General features: G+C 39.9%; 1 long non-coding RNA gene across 1 annotated transcript in view; it reads left to right on the forward strand.

Annotated features, from left to right (window-relative positions):
• Positions 1–20,451, forward strand: part of LOC114000068 — a 71,892-nt gene that overhangs the window by 36,553 nt on the left and 14,888 nt on the right. The window contains exons 8-12 of the long non-coding RNA XR_005564838.1: positions 3,201–3,274; positions 3,928–6,420; positions 11,149–11,244; positions 14,853–14,933; positions 16,463–16,616. This is a non-coding gene — a long non-coding RNA (uncharacterized LOC114000068). The remainder of the gene's footprint in view (positions 1–3,200; positions 3,275–3,927; positions 6,421–11,148; positions 11,245–14,852; positions 14,934–16,462; positions 16,617–20,451) is intronic.

The raw sequence follows: 20,451 nt of genomic DNA on the forward strand, positions 1-20,451 counted from the left end.
GAAAGACACTAGTAAATTTAAGTGCTCAAAAAGTGCATTACTCTGAGTGTCACCTAGGGGCTCTTCACATCAGACACTCGGGGGACAATTTTTTTTCCTTCCAAGCACCTTTAGAGCACTATGTCTTAAAGTGTCTTTCCAGCATTAATTAAATTTAAAAAAGCAAGTGCCAGGTAAGTGCACATGATTTGCTCTAATCTTCTGAAATGCAAATGTATTTTAGACTAAAACACCCTTCCGTTTTTACAATTCACTAGTTTCCTCTTCAATTGTCCCAGCACCTTTTCTTATTTCAGTATTCAGCTGTTAAAAACATCCATTGGAAAGGCTGGGAATGAACTCCATTATGAATGATTAGGCAAAAAAATAGAACTATTCAAAGGATCAAATACCCACGTTAGGGTGTCTAATGGCCTTATGAATAAAAACTGTATTAGCTCAGGAGAAAGGCTGTTTAAACTGGGTCGCTCTGAGTTTGTTCCTGCCCCTGCCCCTCCCCTCTGGGTTATCAGGAAATTTGTGCTGTAGGTTTCTGGAGCAGCTGCAGCTGCCAAGGGTTGTGGTTTCCTTCCAGTGAACTCAATGATTTGTTGGTGATTAGCCCATGGTAGAGTCAGGTATCTGAGCTCCCGAGGATTCAGAGCTTTGGCCGAGATGATCAAGTGAAACAGGAGTTTATGGCCCATGTTAAGTGATTGAATTCCACTGCTGTTGTGAGATGGAAGAGCCTCAAATGGCACTATACATATTTAGTGTGAGCACTGGAGAAAACAAATAAAGTTTCTGGAGGAGAACAGTCTGAAGGTAGAGACAGCAGCGCAAGGACACCAAAATTTAATATATGCTTCCCTGGAGAGTTTCAACAAACAAATAAATAATTCCGAAGTCTGATCAAAAACAAATAGGCACTTTTAGGAATGTTATTACTGAATATCCTACTTCAAGGGCTATTCTGTTGTATGATAGAATATTCATATTTTAGGTGTGAGGATGATAATCCTTACATTGCCTAATTCTGACTAGACTGTATTGAAATTATTTTTTTCACTTTTCCAAGAAACTGTGTTTAATCCCTATGTCAATGTGCTGAGAAAGATAGTAATGATATATCTGAACTTTAAACATCTTTAATCTTTCTCTTTATCTTTCATTCTTGTTGCACAACCTCAGCAATCAGATTTCAACACCCCATTCCTCAGAAAATCTTACAGATTTAGAAACCATAGTGAGATAAGATTCTCCTTTGACCCAGAGACACATTCTGCTATGTCTTCAGAAAGTTTTTTAAATAACAATGTCTATTGAAATTTTCTGAATATTTTATTTGGCAATGACTAGAATATATCAGCCACGTGGCAGGAGCCCACAGGAGTGTGGATGTGAGTTGTGTACTCGAGGTAAAGAGACATCCCAGTCAGTCCTGACTGGAAGCATTATCAGAAAGGTCCTTTTTAGCCTAGAGTTTGTAAACTGAATTGTTCTTAACTTCATTCCCTGGGGAAAGATACCTATTTCACAAGTGTCACTCTCAATGTAGCAGGAGTGAAGAAGCCAAGAACTGGCTAAAATTGAGCTTGTTTTACCAGTTCAAGGTAAAATACATTGTCAGGGCATGTGAAGCCTTTCTTAACAATCACACTGTGTGTGTGGGAGCAGCTTTCACTGCTGGATAAAGCAGAGCTTTGTACTCTACACATCCCAATCCAGCTCTTACCTGCAGGTTGATCCAGTTATCGGTGAAGGCAATTACCAAAGAGCTGATTTTAGAACGAGGGGAATAAAGTCTCCAGAGTTTCAAATGTAAAAAAGAAAATTTGGAACGTGATTAGTTTGAACTGTTATTGTCTGCTTTTTGGAAGGAAAGAAATCAGTGCTCTGACTCTCTTCTCTAAGGTTACCTATTATGCACCATATCCCTCTTTTCTGTCCTTCTAGCTACTTGATTGCCTATTTATTTGCAATAGTCTTTGGAGGTAATGAACAGATTAAATTTAGATAGAGGACTCAGATTTGCTGTTGGCACAGCTCTGCTGAAATAAATGGAATTAACCAGGAGAGTCAAAATACCTTGTGTTCAGCAACCATAAGCTATTTGGCCTGTTGATGACTTCAAAAATCCCTCCAGTGGATGCCAATGTGTGGCCGTGTGGTGTAATTTTAAAGGGCAATACATACAGGGCTGAAAAGCAGAAGTCATTGAAACATAGAAGGTATTATATTACCTAGACAAAATAATTGTCAGAATGAATAAAACTAAGCGTTTGGAGGAGGGACCGGTGAGATAATTATTTTTCGTTTGGGCAGTGATTCATTTCATAAAGTACCTTTTTTTCTTTTTTTTTTTTTTAATCTTGAGTAAGAAAAAGCTGGACTGGTGTGGATCCAGGTCTTTTTAATATGGGCTACATACCATCCACTGAATGCTGAGAGCAGTTAGACAAATGGTGTTGGTTACTGTTATATAAATGGCTTTGTAATCAAAGCATCAGCCAACAGACAGCTTCCAGCACTGTTCCTGTTGTACATGCTGCCAGTGCTCACTGATTCCAGGGTGTGACAAGTCTGGGGAAATCTCAAATCCTCTGGCAGACATTTGCTGTTTGTCTGTCTAGGAAATGGAAGTCTGAGGAGCACAGAAATCAGGATCCTTAAGGTCCAGATTTAAAGCCACAGCCATACAAAGAGCGGGACAGAAAGGGGCAGTTAGTAGTGAAGTTAAAAAGAGAAGCTTATGGAACACAGGGGAAAAGGAAATGCTGGGAGCAAAAGGAATGAACAGTGAACTGAAAATGCATTCCATGATATCCTGGCAGTCTATATAACCCCTTTTACCATGATATCCTGGCAGTCTATACCCCTTTTCACTGCTGGCCATGAGGGTTTCTGGGCTGTGGCTGGACAAAGCTGTGGGGTACCACAAGTGCCACTGAGCTTTTAGGCCTTCAGCTGATGATTGCAGAGATGGTGAGTCTGTGCCTTTCACTTTCCTATGTCCCCTTTGCATGAGGGAATGAAAACTGAGCCTTCCATAAAAACGTCTTATTTGATGCATAGCTTATGCTGCAGAAAGTTTTTAATAGAATGTTCATACATGACATACTTGGCAATTATCTCCTGTTTCTCTAAACTTGTATATATCTTCCTTATCCAGTCACTTAGTACATAAATCCAGTGATGTGTTTTTCCCTCTACACCTGCAGTAAGTTAGTTTTCATAAGGATGAGAAAGTGCCTCTTGAGACAACACATTGCTGAGAAGAATTAGAAGACCAAAGGTAATAGATCTTTTAATTTAAGATAGAGCCACTTGCCATTTCTATTCCTTTAAAAAGCAGTCAATTCTAATTATAGAGATTTATCTTGGATTAAGGAAAAGAAATACTAAAGTAAGCACTGCTTCTTCTACTATAACTGTAGGGTTAAGGCTTTTCTAAATGGGCATTATGTGTAGTGAGGACAGTAAAGTGACTGCCATCAAATTCTGAATTAACCGTTCATATAATGGAAATTTTGTTGATCTGAAAATATTTTCCTCTTAACTTTACATTTTAGAAGTTGAAAAAAAGAGGCATTACTGTCAACTACCAATGTTGGGGAAGAAAAAACGAAGTGAAGGAGGGGCTTTCTGAAAGAAGGAAAGCATTTTTATTAGTTCTTGAAAAGTAATATTCGGTCTCACCCACAGAATATCAGAATTCCAATGGAAAAAACCACTTGTGATCCATTTTAACTCAACTGTTTCCAGGGTCCAATGCAGATAGTGAAGGTTTCAATAAAACTACAGACACCCTGACTAAAAATTATTAACATGGAAAGAATCCCTTTCAGTGCAGTTTCAAAGACAACTGTTGCATTTCCTCCTCTTTCCCTTTTTCCTCATGTCCCCGGAATGGTTTTGATTTTATCATGTCTCCCTTTTTTCTGACAGTGTTTGTTCTCCACATGGAAGTTCTTTAGGACTCATCAAAATACCTGCTGTGTTTCCCTGAGATATCATTTATCACAGGACCATATATCACTGTGCTGCTCTGGGCCACAGATGTGCTGGCCTGGGTTTGGAGACTTCATTCTCTTCTGAGCTATCAGAAAATCCCTGGAAAGCAATAGGACAAGAAAAATCAAGCCACCTCCAACAAACAAGGATTCACAGTCTTTGGAACTTTTACAATATTCAACTCTTCTTTTGTCCTTGTCATCCTCTTATTGTGGGAATTGTGATCTGACTTCATTTAGTACAGGAAAAAAATGAACTTTGTGCCAAACTTTCATCGTCATCCACATGGGGAGAGTGGGAAAAATGCTGTACTACCTCTCTCAAAAATCTTGGTATTGATATTGCACAGCCTGCAATATTTAGCCCTCAGTCTGTTTCTGAGGCAAAACTAAGGGATTGGAATATTCAGTATATTTTATTATGGACATCTGTGACATTACCCTGAAAACTACAAGTCTCTCTTAAAATATATATTTATAAAACATGGAAGAGGGTTTTGGGGCTTTTCTAACAATCAGTTGCTCTAGACCCTGTTTGGGGGTATATTTACTTACCTTTAGCACAGTTTCCCACTGTTGCTGTGCTTTCCCAAATTAAGGCTCTGTAGCAGTTCCATTGAACGAAACTTTGTTTTGTACCAAAACATTTGGTTGAAAGTGGGAAAGTCTTGACCAGCATGTGATCCCAGCAAAATATTTTCCTCCTGCTTTTGTGGGGGTATATTTCTCTCATTCCATTTTTGAAGAACTCCAAGTTTTAAAGTTGTCAGTTGCTGTTATTGAAAACTTCTGACAGAGCACTCAAAATACTGTGTACACTGGGAAAAAGTAACTCCAGTAAGTAAAGTGGTAGTAACTCAGTAGTGTAGTCATTAGTAATCTAGTTAGAAGTCATTAGAAATCTAATTTTTCAGCAAACCTGAAGAAGGCTTCCAGAGTTAATGAATGATTCAATCCATAACAGGAGTGCTGAAAACATTTCTTTAAGATACGAGAACCAGGTTTTGGTCAGGAGGAAAATCTCATAGATATTCTGCATTTAGCTTTTAAGTGTCGCTGAAACAAGTCTGCAGGGAGTATGAAACCTCTGGTAACTCTTGGGTGACCCCTCTTATCATTTGCAATTGAATGCTCCTTTTATATAAGACTAAATATTTCTGGTTTGGGGTTTTTTTTCAGAATGTTCCTCAGAGCACAATCTACTGCTCTAAGTTTCAGATTTGAAATAAGCACACTTGATCAGAGACAGTTTTTTTAGTTGCTTCTTACCTAGTATAAATGAGAAACTTTCACAGCTACAGTGTAAAAATGAAAAAAAAAAGAAAAACATTGCCAGATCTGTGGGTTTCTCCAGCTGTTAAAATGAGCCTTCACTAGTGATGTGTCTTCTACTGGAACTATAAAAGCCTTCTTTAAAAGAGCTCAAATTTTCTTTGCAAATGGAACAGCCCAAGGATCTGTAGCAATCATCCTGTTATTCATTTGTGGCAATGCCAAGAGTAAAGGGTTAAAAGTCTGGGGAGACAATATTTGGTTATTTTCTTTAACTCAGTGATGTATTTGGTTATTTTCTTTAACTCAGTGGTGAATCTGCTTTTAACATATGTGGAGAACAAAGCAGTTCAGACAATTAAACTTCTTAATCAAAATGTGTGAAGAGAGACAGTGCTTTATGCTTTATGCACTTGAATGAGGTGCTTGCAGGAAATCCTTGTCCAGCTGACCAGCTCTGCAGCTTGCAATCCATGCCTTGGAATGGTCCAGGTATCTTCCACTCTGAAGAACAATGTACTCCTCAGTGAGGAGATGACAGGTTGTTGACTTGCTTTATTTCTTTATATAAAATTGTTGTTCCTTTTGCCCCATTAAGGCCCTCCCCCAGCTGTGTGTGAGGGCTGTGGTGTGTCGGGGAGCACGGATGGAGCACAGTTCTTCCCGCTCCGCGTTCTCCTGGCCGGGGCAGGTGCATTTTGGAAAACACTCCTCAGGAAGTGTGGGGAGATGGTCCTTGGACAGCCAACTCAGCTGCAGGGTTTGACAGGTCATCTGCAGCCCTGGTAGGTCCCCGTGGTGCTGATGTGCAGGACCCAGGGGTAGGTTATCCCTGCGCTGTGCCCCTGCATCCAGGAGTTCAGGTATGGATTTAAATCATTGTTGTGTGCATTGGTCTCCCCCTTATTTCCCCAGAGGGTCAAAGGCATCAGGCAATCCTAGTGGGCCCTTTGGTCCAGGCTGCACCCCTTTAGCAGGTGCCTGATTTTACCTGAGGGTGCAGTGGTGCTGAGGGACCATCAGGAATGTGGGAATGCTGCCCTCCCTTCCTGCCCGCGCTCGTCGATGGATCCCACGTGGTGAGGAGGAATTCAGGATGGAGACAATCCAAAATTACGGAATGCAGGAACTGGAAGCCAGAATTCCCTTCTCCCAGGTGAGTGGTGAAACAAGTTAGGTTCCGGAGTGATATTTGTTCTTACTTTCTGCCTTTTGTCTGTGACTTTGCAATTAGGGTGTAACAGCAATATACAAGTGACTCGCTTGCTTATATAAGGAAACAAATAGTTTCTCCTCAATAGAAAAATTTTATACTGATTTTCACTGAATCAGCCAATGCTGGGTCTTTTATTGGCCTTTTCACTATCTACAAATGTTTTACCAATTTCCATTGCAAGCCAAGGGCACTGCAGCCTTTCTTGGTTTTATGGTTTGAGAGGGAACATTAGGACAAAACAGGTTCTACCTTGTGAATTTTTCCTCTTCCACAAAGTCCAGTCTGAAAAATACATCTATGTAGGTTAGGAATATATTCAGAAGAGATTACATCAGTAGCTAAAATGTCAAGCTTTTTTTAAAAAGCCATTAAAATGGAATGTTTCTTTTTGTTTGGTTGGTTACGTTTTTTTTCTACAAGAAGGAAATTCCTACTTTTGGTCATTATTTCATAAATAAAAACTAAACATAATCATGTCTCTACATTATTAGAATGCTCCAGTATGGCTCTTTGCTTTGATTTTTTTGCCAGTTTACTGATCAATATTAGACAAGCAATATTGATAATTTTATATACACATATGTATAAAAATATGTATATATTTGCCATTCAGAGCTGGCAAATATACATACGGTGAATAAATTATTTCATAAATGTAGTCATGTTTATAGTTGCAGAAGTAAGGAATATGAGTAAGAAAAAGTAAAGAGTACATTCTGAAATTGAAATTATAATAAATTTTAGGCAGTTATACTATAGTTACTCAAACTGAAATCTAATGTTAGCATATGTGCTATGTTTTATGTTTATTTTCAGCTTCCTAGTATGACTTTTGCCTTAACTAAATGCAGTGCACAGTACAAATAAAATCTCAACTATAACTATCAAAATAAATAGGCATCTCAGGGGTATTATATCATCTTTGTCTGTTAAAAAGATTTTACATTCACCCTGTGCATGCTCTCTCACATATAAAAAGGCCTATTTTTAGCACTTATATGACTTTGTTGGTAGCACTTTAATGTCAAAATTATGTGTACTACTTTTAATGCTAGACTAAAATGGATCTGCTTCCTATTGCAAATTAGGACAATGGTTTCCAGCAGCCCACACTCATCAGTGCTCAGGAGAGCTCCCTTCAGTACATGATCAGCAGTGAAATTGCAGGGACGTGCAGATAAATTTGAATAAACCCATTTCTATGAAGGCATAAAGAAGAAACAATGAGGAGTTCAAATGTCAGAGCTCCCTGATTAATTTTTAATGATTTCCAATTCTTGCTGAGGTTCCCAGTATCAACATTTTAGTCAGTTATTTGCCCAGCAGTCATCCTATCCATATTTGATATGGGATAATTAGCAACTGGCTTAGAGAAGTGCAGCCCTTCCTACCATCTGCACGATCAATATTAGAAAGTGTTCTAGTTCCTAGGGATAGTCATGTATTTTCTGAACAGCTCTTGATTTATTCAAAGAGATGTAATGATCGTGAAGAGTGTTAAACCTGCAGCCTTCTGTTGACAGTGGCTGTGTTTGGCCTCATTAGGTGTGATCCCAACATCTGCCCAGGGGGTGGAGGATGGAGGCCACCTGCTCGTCTTGTGTGAGTTCAGAAAATCAGCACTTGCTAGAGACCCATCGAGTGAGCACATCAAACCGTGCCAGTGGTAAAAATGAAAGTGTTTCCAGTTCCTCATCAGCCTTCCAATTCCACCTTCTATTGCCATTTATTGCATTAGAACTTTCTGTAATCCTTTCCAAGAGTAACAGGCCCGTGTCCTTGCAAGCTGGCAGTTTGCTGTCACTCCGAAATCCTGGGGTGGCAGTGCTGGTTTCGCTGGGGTGATGGCTGGAGAAAGCACCAGCTGGGAAGGATCAAGCTTGTAGATGGTTTGTAAACACCGAGAAACAAGGGCATTCACCAGCATGGCTCCCCAGTTGCAACAGGTGACATATTAACATGAATTTGCAATAAATACCTAAAAAATAACCCCATTTTTGCTGGTCGCTAACATATGAAATGAGGCCTCGTTCCTTCTTTCCCTTAAAATAACCACTAGGGCCTGAAGTCCTCTGTACAGAGCAATTTACAGCATATTTTATTAGCCAAAAGAATGGTCGATTTAAAAACAAAAACTATTTCTTTCTTTCATGTCTTCGTTTCCTTCCCTTTTCCTTTCTTCTATGGGAGTTTCTATTATGATGAGTAAAAACAGAGAGATAAATGGTATTAAAGCTATGTCAGCTGCAGCTAAACAAGTACCTTTATCAAAAAGACCATTCCTGAAATCTTAAAGGGGTGTTCTTTTTCACAGTGCAATTCTAGCAAAGTACTAGAAAACTCTCCTGCTATTAAATTAGTATGTCCATTGATCATGAGTGCATTCCAAATGGGAATTTATGCTGTGTTAGACAATAATGCACTTATATGATTTTCAACTTAATAGAAACAATGATCTTAATAAGCATATTAAATTGGGAGGCACTATCTGATGACGTATGTTTTATTTCGCTGCTAACAAACTGAATTACATGCTAAAGCTTTGCAGTCAAATTGAAACCTAGTCAGTTCATAAAAATGATTTAACAGCAGGTTCCTGTAGCACACTATTCCTGCATCCTTAGCTGCTGTGGTTTTTAAATCCATTTTTTCTCATCTCATTTAATGAAAACGTTTTACCCTCTTTTGGGCATCACGAAAAGTGGAAAGGGGTACAAGTGTGCAGGTGAGATGGTGCAACCTGACACATGTGGTGACATGAAAGCTTAGAGTCAGCAGGGTTAGAAAGGGTTAGAGTCAGCAGGGAACACCAGTGAGTGGAAATTCTCACAGAAAGTACAGCAACATACACAATAAAAACAGGCAATAGCATTGTTACTGCTGTGCATCTCACAAACTGAACAAATTAAGGATTTTCAGAGGAAAGTCAATGCTTTTGAAAGAGATGGTTAATTTTTTTGATTATTTAAAAAGATGCAATCGGATTTGTCTGTCACGTATAAAAAGAAGTGCTTTATTATCATTTAAAATTTATTGAAGCAAGTGGTATCATTTTTCAGAGAAGCTTCTGAAAAAAAGTGTTGCTTTTTAATTTTTTTTTTTTTCTGAGAGGATTCTCTGTGGCTGTATTGCATGATTTTACCTTGTGCTTAGTCACTGTACTCTGTGATTCCTGCTCTACCTTTCTTATTCTTGGCAAACTATAATCTTGGAAGCCAGCTCCATGATTTCGATATGCATATAATTTTACGTAGTTGATGAATCCAGCAGGCAATAGTAAACAGCAGGGAGGGGCTCAATGGAAACTCATTTGTTAGTTTTCCCACTTGGAGGCTGTTATTTTTATAAATTACTTATATTGGACACTGTGGGAGTGCCCTTTTTCATATACGCTGAAGTACTTCACTGGCCCCAGGAGTCACTAAGACTAGTGGATTTTAATAGTTATAGATCTTAAATGGAGGGTTAGAAATTGTTTCTTTTCATTACAATTACAACAAGGAATTAACCCCAAGGGTATCCACTTAATTTCATAATATATAGACTGGAACGCTAATAATGTGTCTCTCCTAAAATGTAATAAAGAAGCAACTGCCCCTTGGCTCCCTGGGGTAGATTTTTGTAAAACGTACGGCAAAAACGTAACACAAAGAAGATTTTCCCTTAACAAGCTTTGTGATGTCCCCAGCGCTCCGAAGCTGGGGCACATCCCGTGCTGGCACTGGAATTCAGCACCAGCACTTCGGGGCTGCCTCGCTGGTACAAGGAGAACTAATCCAGCCCCGGGAGCGGAGGGTGATTTACAATTAAGCACATGAAGAAGTGGAAGAGTGCAGGGAGGCCGAGGGAGTACAGTAGCACAGAGTAATTACTTCCTGCAGGCTCTGCTCAGCCCTGTCCTCTGGCCGAGTTTCCTGAGTTGTTTTAATCTTCCTGCCCTGCTGCAAACAAACCCTGGCCTCGCAGTTGGCAGGCAGTGAACTCCGGGACATTGGCTGCTGTGTTTGCTCTTGTGAGCAGCAAAGCAGCTCTGACCCCTCAGTCATTGTGCATGGTGGCTGTGGAACAGATTCCTGGCCGAGATCTCAAACGCTGGATCAGGCTGTGGGTTTAAATCCAGGTTAAACACATTTCTGTTTGTTGATGGTTTTAATGGGGTCTGACTAGATACAGTATCCTGGGAAAGCTTGAGAGTAAAGGCAGCAAGAAGAGTGCTACACTGGCTGTGCCTGTTTTATCCTGAAAGAAAAAAATCACTCATGGAAGAATTGTTTTGGTTTGATTTTTAATTGTAATGCTTATAGACATTTCTAAGATTGTTGTTTCTTAAGGAAAATTCATCGGGAAAGAAATAATTGGCCAATTTTTTTTTCTTTAATTATGCATGATATGCTCAGAATTCTGTGTGCCTATTTATATTGCAGATATTCTGTTTGTGGCTGCAAATTTAAATAACTGCCCTGACTAATCAGGGGTGTATGCAAAATGCTCAGCTGATATGTTTGTACCCACCCTCTAAAATTCTTTATCTGTTTAAGAAACCAAATAAACAAACTGAAAGAGCTGGCCTCTGACACTTTCACCTCAGTGAAATGCAGTGGCTTGCTTTCCTCTGTGGTGCCTCAAGACTTCCCTCACTTTTTGTCATGTTTTCTTTTTCCATTCTAGTTTTCCATGGATGGTCACTTCAAATTTCTGACTGATAGATCCATCTTTAAAGAAAAAATTAAAATCCCAAAACAAACCGGAAGAAAATCTAAATTCGTAAGTCTTTCCAGCTGGTTTCTGTTAATTTTATTTTAGTGGTATTTAATTTGACATTTCTGGGCCTTTTTTTCCCTTTATTGACGTTATAGTAAAATGGGGGGAAATATTTACATAACAGAATTTACATTTTAACAACTTTCATCACCTTCTCCACATTGTGATGTTAATGTTCTCAAATGTGTCCTGAAACCAGGCCACTCAATGAGAACAGCAAGAGTCAAACTGTCAGGGAAGAACAGGAGGGGCAGAAGAGAAGTTCAGCATTTAACTGAGTTAGAAGCTGAAGGCTGAAAGGGCCTCTGAAGAGAAAAGTTTCAGGATTAAAGGAAATTCTCCCAGTAATTACTCATGTGACTGAGTAATAATTGCAATTGAAATATATGAGTGACTTCAGCAATCAACATTATGATCATGGAGCATAATCTGGATTCTGATCGTGGACAAATTAAAAATAAAATGCTAGGGATCTCTTCAAGAACTATTAATAATAGAGTTGTTTCACTAGGTGAAGTCAAATTAAGTCTGTATTTGTGAGGAGGAAAGCTCTCATGCTAAGTTTCTTCCATTTCTTCCATCCATTCCCAAGTGATACAAGAGCCAGTCATTTCAAGGGAAATCTGTGTTACAGCAAGATAAAAAATGTGATGTACTTCACAAACTATGTTATCTCCTTCAGACAGATAAAAATATAGATACTGTAGGTCAGGTGCCGATTTGTTTCACAGAAATTACACGCTGGAAATCACTCCTGCTGTATTGCTGTGTATCTACTCATATTGTGCCCAGCTTCTGCATCCCTAGAATATATTAATTAGTAAAGTAAAAAATATGTGGTAAAACCTATTATAAAAAAATGGAGGTACCCTACTTGGGAGCTAGAAGCAAAAATCTGAGGCACTTTTCCCCCAGTTATTATAATTTTTGCCCTTTTTGTACTGCCTCCATCTGATAGATCAATATGTGCTTTGTCTCCCAGTATGGGGGATTTCTGTGAGAGGCACCAGATGTCCTGTAGCCTTTATTCTAAAATCCCCGTTCATTTTAAATAAAATATGGATGCCTACCCTTAATTACAGCATGGCAATATGTTACTTGTCCCTTTCATAGGCTTTTGGAGAGGTGTCAAAAATACGTTTCATCATAAGTACTAAGGTCATATTTACGTAAAGAATTGTTTTGGGAAGCAGAATAGAAAGCAGTTTTGTTTTGGTGGTTTTTTTAAGAATGATACCAAGTGTGCACAGCCCAAATTGTGCTGGATCTGTGTGTGCTGTGGGGATGTGACAGCCACGGGCTCCTGCCTGCAGGAACACCCACAGACAGCCCATGAAGAGCAAAACTGATTTGGACACGTAAGAAAGGCAAGGGAAGGGAAGAATGTTTAGAATACTGGATTCATGTGATGTAGGTCTTGAAAATGCCTCCTCATAAACTTCCATAGGGACCCCATGTCAAAGTAATAGAATAAAAGGCCATGATGTTTGCAGTCAGCTTGGGGGTGATGCTCAGTGCCTTGCTGGAGGTGTGATACAGGGGCTGAAAGGCTGGGGGTATAAAAACATCAAAATATCTGAGCCTTAAATGAATTTCTGGATAGGAGAAAAGTAATAGGATTCTTGATTATTTGCCCCAAAAGAATTACACTTATGTAGCAGTTGGAATAGTGAAAGGAGACCTCAAGTTGTCATCCTCAGAAAACATAAACCTTCTGCTAGAAAATGCCTCCAAAGCAGTGGAAAGCAGTGGGTGAACTGGGCAGAGCTCAGCAGCACATGCAGAGAACCCCAACACTGGCAGACTGACTCTGTCTGCTGTACAAACCTGCCTGGATCCTGCACTCCAGGGGCAGAACCATGGGAGGGTTTGCACAGGGCGAATTCCACAGAGCCTTCCACCGTGTGGTGTTCAGGGAGTCCTGGATTAAAAGCAGCCGGGATTCCTGGTTATAAATGACATGGAACCAAAAGAATCCAGTGCCCCATGTAGCCAATCCTGTGGCTGCACCAGGACACTGTTGGTGTGGAAGAGCATGGGCTGAGAATGGGAGCAGCTTGGGAGAAGTGAGGGAAATGCTTCTTTTATTGAAATGGGACAAGCACTCTTACTCATCTCTGGCCATTTTGAGATGTGTTATATTCTCTTATTAAATCGTACTCCTTTTATTAAGAAAATCCAAGTGGGTTCTTCTTGCTTTCACAATTCCTGTATAATACACTGAAGTTCATTGGAGAAAAAGAAAATCATTCTGCTTTCATCCTAAAGCACACCTGATTGAGAGTTGTAAATATACTACACTCTCATATGCAAAGCTGCAAAGCAAGGTTTGTGCCATTTTTCTCAGACAGGCCATTTGAAGTTATATTAATGTCTTTGGGGAGATATAACTGTCCGGAAGAACGAAGGTACACTGAGGTCTAGGATGTAAGTGGGTAGAAAATTCATTCTGATTTAAGCAACTTAATTATTGCTTGGGTTTAGTTGAACCAGTAAAGGTTGTGCAGATCATTCATTTTTATTATTAGGAGAGAAATGGTCTGATCACAGCCAAGACATTTTTCATGGTCTTTCTTATTTACCTTGAGCAAAGACTGATGAATAGCAGCAGAGACAGCTGTGCTTGGAGCCAGAGATTACAGCTCTCAACCTCACCGTTTTGTGGTACAAAAGCACAGCTTACTGCTTGAAATTTCCAGCCACACTGCTTCTCTGCACTGTGTCTGTTGTAATGCATAGTTTTCTGCACCAAATAAACCCTTTAACTTGAAGAAATTCACCACAGGAAGTGGTAATGCCATGTCTATTTAAACTGCATATAATCCCTTTCCATATGAACATTAAGGTACTAGCTAAAAGACTTGCAGAACACCTGGTGTCCATATTGTTTCCTTTGTTGTTGTTCAAGACCCTAGAGAAACCATAAGTAGGTGTAGCTAAACTAATGTCAGTAATAATCCTGTGTCTCGAGTTACTGGGGAGCAGAGAAGAATTGGAACACTTAAAAGCTGCAGAACTGTTGTGAACAGTGTTTGTGAAAGACAATGAAGTAGCAGCACGATCCTGCTGTTGGGTGGGTTTTCATAGCCACAGAGTCAGGGGATACAGGAAATTCCTGTGCCACTGAAGCTGCCTGGAGGGACCTGTGTGTGTTGTCATGTCTGTGAAATGCTGGGATCCCAAACCCCTTCTCAGCACAGTGGAATGGGGGCTGACACCGTGGTGTTTGTGTAGCCAGAGCAGTCAGCCAGCATGTGTCAGACTGGGTACACTCCTGTCCTCATCCTCTCTGGAGCTGGGCCCTTCTCTTGCCTCTGAAACTGTGCCAGCCACCAGCACGGGTACAGATGGCACTGCGGGCAGTTTGCAAGTGGCAAAGGTATTGCTCTTTGTTTTATTTTTAATTGTTAAATGTTTTTCAAAACAAAACATTTTTAACAAGATTTAAGTAACTGTTTTCCTCCCCCTTATGGCTTTTTAAATAGGGGGGTGGGAGGTTGGACATGTGAGCCTAAGTCCCTTCAAGGCAGAGAATTGTATCCAGGTTTTACATGTGATGGATGAGCACTCCTGGTCTATGAGAAGCCTAACCTATTGCTTGTATTTATTAGACAGGTCTAGAAGATAAGAAGATCAAGCAGTTGCCTAATTTGTGGATCCAGACTGGACTTTGGTGGGGATTTCATACACAGGTACTGGATGTGTGATGCGTGAACAAATTGCTGAGTAGAAAGAAGTGAAATCAGTGTGTCAGCTGAGTCTGTTCTGTGCTGTCCATGCAGGCAACCTTAGCCATTTCTGAGTGCTGCAGGAGGTGTTGTTGATTAATGCTGATTTATGTTCAAAAATGTTCAAAGTCAAGAAAGCATATCCAAAATCCTAAAGTCATGCATGAGATGATCCTTGGGGGTCCCTTCCAACTGAAAATATTCTGTGATTCTTCCAAGTTTCTTCTTTGGCTGTTCTGGACTTTGAAGCATTAAAGAAAGACACTTTCTAGTGGAAAAATTGAGTGTGTATGTGAACCAAGTGCTTCCAGGGCTGCAGAGCTGTTGGGTTGGGCAGGTGGGTTGCAGTTTTACATGAGGGGTCTGTGGGAGCTGAGCAGTCATGGCTGCTCTGTCAGGAATTCATAATCCTAGAGCTGTGGTAATGAACCTTTTCTGCTTCCAATGACTGAACTCCCCAATATCCTCTCCTGCAACACTTAATATAGAAGCACTTGAATATTTCTTTATGTAGTTCTGGATATCTGCCTTTTATTAATTTCCCTCTGGAAACTTTCTTTGAAGTTTAGGCATTTGAGTACCTTAAATTACCTGACTGTCAATGAATCAAACCCAGATGTAACAGAAGGTACACAGGAGGCATGTTTATGGCAAACAAGCCAATATTTTCATTGTGTATGATCAGGAAACCAACATCATAACATGTTGACTGTGACACTAAATGTGCCACCCAACCTCTTTGTGTCTGTGTTCAGTAGTCCGCAAAGTTATGATGATGATACCCATTATACACAACAGTATGGAGAATTAATTCATTAATGTTTCAAAAGAACTTGGAGATCCTCTAGCAGAAGGTAGTACACAATTGCTGTGTGCTAATTTGTTATTCTCTATTATCAGATTCAATAGGACGTTGTATAAATCTTTAAAAAGGCAAACAAAAAGCTAATCAGGAGTCACTTCTTCTCACTGTCAAAGCTGGTAATGACCAAATAGTCTTGTTGTGGAAGTACAAAAAAAAAAAAAGTAATCCATGCTACTTGGGATGTTGAAGCAGCAATTAGTACTCATTGTAGGGAAGAGAAGTGGAGCTAGACCAGAAATGAGCCTTGATGAGCCTAATTGCCTTTAATTATCTCTAAACATTTTCTTGTTGTCTGTCTCATGAAGACAGAAGAAACCCTGTAGTTCTAAAAGGAAATAAGGCTCGGATTTGTTTTCGTCTTTTAAAGAGGGACATAATAGCCACCATGGAAACATGTTCTTAATCAACCACATTAAGCTCCTGGCTGCTCTGCTTCTCTGGAAACTACCTCGTTCATTATTATCAGGGGAAGGGGGAAGGGAAGGGGTTTAATCACTATTTAGCTTTCCTTAGCAAATTAAAATATTAATTATGATACACATTATTTTATCTTTGCTTAAGCTATTTGTAAGTATTGGTGAATAAGAGCTCATTTCATGTTGGAGTAATTTATTCTCAAACTATTCAGACTTACTTTTTCAGTTCCTTTTAAAAAATCATTGGGTCATGACATGCTGTCTTCCAAGAGCTGAGAAAAAACTGAGAAGTGATTACTGCAGTGCATTCAAATGCCATGGGAAGGTGAGCAATGGAAGGCCAGACACCTCCAGACCAATGGGCAGGTATTTCTCTTTTGTTCATGTTTATATGATGGAATGCCATAATCAACCTGTTTTTTTTTTTTTAGTTTTCAGTATAATGGAAAAGAGGAGACTTTTTGTAAAATAAACTCTCATAGGAAACCCATGGCCTCTGAAAATCTACACCTCTCAAAGCTTAAGTAATATTAATGATGTTAGTTTGGTTAATGGAATACAGAAATATGGAGGGATTAGAAAAGCAATTTATAAAATGAGCATGATCAGCACTATTATGCATCTTCTGTGAACATCAGATTCCTTTTCTTGGTGTGCCCATGCCACTTTACATTCCTCACTGTGAACTTTCTGCTGTTACTTTACATAAGGGAAGAAAAGTTGCAGAAAGGGAAAACAATCAATGATGTCTCTGCATCAAATTGTGGCTCAGTAAACTTTTTTTAAATTAAAATGTATGGTGGCATAAATCAGTATAGTTCTGTTAACTCTATTGGAGCTAGGTTGATTTGTACCAACTGCAGAAAGAAATAAATTCATGTATTCAAGTAGTTTGTGTAGAATTGCATGGAAGGCTGTAGGAAACACATAGCACTGTGCCAGAGATGTAGTTTTACACACACTGCTACCAGTGCTGTAGGTCACTGAGTGATAGAGAGAGAAAACCAGAGGTATGTTGCTATTTTTCACTAAATGGTTGCCTGTGGCTTCTCACTTTCTTATGATAGTCTTGCAAAGTTTGTGGCTAATGTTGGAAAAGGCAGGGCATGACTGTAAGTAGCTGTGAGAGCATTTAGGCTCCATTGTGAGAGCCCTCCTGGTTGTTGGATGTCCATCTGTGTTCTGAACATTTGAAGGTGTTAAGCTGAAAAGATATGTAGACTGATTTTAATTAAATCAAATTACTAAAATTAAATCTACTGATCAACAGAAGAGAAAAGCCAATATGAATCTGACCTTGAAAGAAAATAATTTTGTCTTTTTTTTCTTTTAACAGTCAAGTTAGCAGTTCAGAAAAAAAAAAAATTAAGTGAAATTTGCCAGCAGCAACTTCCAGTTCAGTTCAGTTCAGTTCTAGGCCTGACCTCTTTTACCATCATGATCTCTTCCTTTCACCTTAAAAAACAAATACTTTAAAAGCTCAGGGTATGTGTGCAGAAAGGGTCAACCAAGCCAAACAATATTTTTAATTGTAGCCATGGGATATGCATCTCAGGAGACGTGCCACGAAGTCAAAGGATTTTCTTTTCTTAATTGCAGAAGCCTTGTACAGGCTCACTCCTGGACATTCCTGCTGCCCTGCATTATTGATGTGGTCTGGCTCACTGCTCTTTATTTATTTTGTATGACACCTCATTCTCCTGCCCCAGTGCCATGTTTGCTGAGTCTTTCCTAGTTGTTCTCTTTGTTGTTGCTGTTGTTCTTACGATAGAAGGAGAGCTGAGAAAAATACCTTGTGAAGCCTGGCTACAGCACGTCTTCTGCCAGCACAACCCAAACGTCTGACCACTCCTCATTCCTTCTCTCCTACCTAAGCACAGATCAAAACAGCATTTGGTTATTTCTGCAGGCCAGTATCTCCCCAGATTCAATTTTGGGTTTTTTGTATGTGACTGCTTTTGGCCTACACGTGACAGAAAGATTTTTTTCCCAACACCCAGACGACTGCAATGCCATCCTTTTCTTGCAGCTTTCTAATAACTTGTGACCCAGGGTCTTTAGTCCAAGGAAGTGATTTTTTGGAGTGGTGGAATGCTAAATATTTCCCATCTTGGAGGCTTTGAGGGTTTGGACCATCCTGTAGGACCATTAAATCACTTTCTGAGTTATTTTCTCCTCCCGTGTTCAAATTAATTTTCTTTATTGCACACAACTAGGAAATTTTCACAAAATTTCCACCCTGCCAAACTGTTCAGTTTAATTTTCATTTTCCATGGAGCATATCTCCTAACAGCAGTAGCATGTGGGCTTGATCTGAGCAATGCACTTTGCCATACTTGGGTTGTCACTTTAAAGAGTTCATTGTGCTACAGCTCCTCCCAAACCAGATGCTCTCTATCACAGTTGCCTTCCCCCAGCATTCAGGATGTATGGCTTTGTACAGAGATTTACACAAGTGGTTTAAGCACATGCAGCTTCTGCTATTGCCTTCACAATTCCCTCCCCCACTAGGCTTCCTGGAGTAACTAATGTAAATTCCTGGCTGAACTAAGAAATTAAATCCTTAATAGTAAAATATCTATATTATCTGCTCGAGGATGATGAATTGGTGGGTTTGTGGAGGATTATGTATGTCTTACCCACAGATGTTTGACCTTTCTTTAGACATGTGTTACTTATGTGCTTGGTGAGAATGGGGCTGGCTTTCCAGACAGGGCTTGGATCAGGCCTTTTGAAGGCTTTGTTTGTGCTTCTCTGTGGCAGAATCAGTGCAAGAGAGCAAATGGTTGCTGCTATTTGCCTCTTTACCTGTGTCAGCACAATTCACTACAAGCTGAGAGGAAACTAGGAGTTAGAAGGCTTTTGGGGGGCAGAGGGGAGAGAAGTTAATAGGAACCATATTAGTACAGCTGCTCGATGTGTAACTTTTTATTAGCTCTGTGATCTTTGCTTGCTGTATACGAGGCAGCAGTTGAATGGAGAGTTTAGTCCTGAGATCAGGTGTAGCTGCTGGGATGCCACAGAGCTCAGTTTGGATCTGGAGACAGAAGCAGCTGTTTTCACAATGGCAAAATCCTGCATCAGTGTCTCACTGGTCCCATTGATTTCACAGCCTGTGCAGAGGCTCCTTATTAGCTCCTCTTATTCCCAAAGGTACAACTCTGCCTTCCTGAGGATATGGACTTTGAAGAGCAGAAGGGCTATTCAAGGCAGGGGAGACTGGGTTTCCCAGCTCCTGGTAAGCTCAAAGAGAGCCTGGGCTAGGATCCAGTAGCCTGTTCTAGAAATGCTAAAATGTGATGAAAGCAGCAGCTTCTGCTGAGTTCCTGATGATCCTCTTGGTGTAGGTATTTTTATTTTATTTTTACATGACAATGAGGGTTACACTCAAAATCTTTGAGTTTCTCATATGAATGATTTAAAGTATGTGTGACTTACTTTGAGCCCAGGAAACCTAGGAAGAGGTGACGAGGTCTTCCAGACCTAAGTGGTCATTTATGCTGCCATCAACACTTTACTGCATCCTTCTGTGACAGTTATTTCACTAGATTGGATTTCTATTGCTTAAAAAATTGCTCTGAAGGTAAAGCAGCTTCCTTAGACTGACTGTGCAAAGTCGAGCACAGTGGAGTCTGGTGCTGACCTCTAAATTTGATCAGCAGCAAACCCTTGACCTTTCTGCCATTTCATAATCACACAAATAAAATTGTGTTGCAGAGTGATGCTGTACAAAGTTAACTGAGACAGTGCTAGTGGCAGGAATGGCACAGTGTCTGTGGTGTGGGCCTTTGCCAGGCAGTTCTGCTCCTCAGCAGAGTTGCTGAGTCCATCTGAGTGCCCAGTGGTGTGACTGTGCAGCTCCCAGCAATTAGCTGTTTAATTCAGAGGTAGCTAATATTCATGGAAATGCAGGATGTACTTGTCCTGGGAACATCCTCCTCATGTGGTGCAGTTATGTTGATCATCTGAGCTCCTTCGAGTCTGCAACCCAGTGAACCTGCGATGGTGCTCCCTAAGAGTAAGTATGGGGAATGGAAAATCTGGGATACAAAAGGTTAAATTGAGACTGTCAAAGGAAGCCTGACCCAAACCAAAGCTGTGGCATATGAGTGAATATTTTCCACTAAGGTAACTTTTCAAATTTTTAATTTGTGTTTTCAGTGCTACCAACCATGGAAGCTTCTGTTTCAGGCAGGATGAA

Source organism: Pipra filicauda, unplaced genomic scaffold (assembly GCF_003945595.2).
Source record: "Pipra filicauda isolate LSUMZ 115617 unplaced genomic scaffold, ASM394559v2 scaffold36_size6622888_pilon, whole genome shotgun sequence".
In the NCBI taxonomy this organism is placed as follows: domain Eukaryota; kingdom Metazoa; phylum Chordata; class Aves; order Passeriformes; family Pipridae; genus Pipra; species Pipra filicauda.